Source organism: Anneissia japonica, unplaced genomic scaffold, assembly GCF_011630105.1.
Source record: "Anneissia japonica isolate Jap-2015-1 unplaced genomic scaffold, ASM1163010v1 scaffold24439_len48245_cov107, whole genome shotgun sequence".
In the NCBI taxonomy this organism is placed as follows: domain Eukaryota; kingdom Metazoa; phylum Echinodermata; class Crinoidea; order Comatulida; family Comatulidae; genus Anneissia; species Anneissia japonica.
In genome coordinates, this window is record NW_022724794.1 from 42,414 (window position 1) to 42,993 (window position 580).

Consider the following 580-nt stretch of genomic DNA (forward strand, 5'->3'; position numbering starts at 1 on the left):
GTCTTTTTTATTTTATGTGTGTATACATACATAAACAAATGAGTAGTTGCATGCGTAATTTTTTTTCCATGAATCGATAAATCCCAAAAAGAAAGGGTGGTCCGGGGGTTCTCCCCCGGAAAAATTTTAATTCCTAGATGGCGGGAATTGAGCTTTCCCGACATTTGAAGTGTGTTTTAATGAATTTTATGTTCTTCAAAATTCAATTTTTCTAATAGCAAAAAAAAAAAAAAAATCAGCTCACGGGTCCTGAAAAGGTAGGTCTAGAATCCTTTTCTTTTTCCCCTTTTTTTTGTTGCACAAGGGAGGGGTCAGGACCAATGATCCCCTCCTCCCAGATCCGCCAATGTGAATTGCGAGAAAATGTAACTCGGTCGGGTACTGGATAAACATTCTCTTTCCCATCCTTCTAGATGTGTATAAGAGACAGNNNTCCTTCTTCCCTCCTTCTTTTTTTGCATTTCCGATCATACAAAGTTCTCCAGACATTATATATTTTTCGCCAAAAAGTGGGGGGGCCCGGGCCCCCCGGCCCCCCCGGTTCCGCCGCCCATGAATGAGACCTAAGCTTAGTTATCAG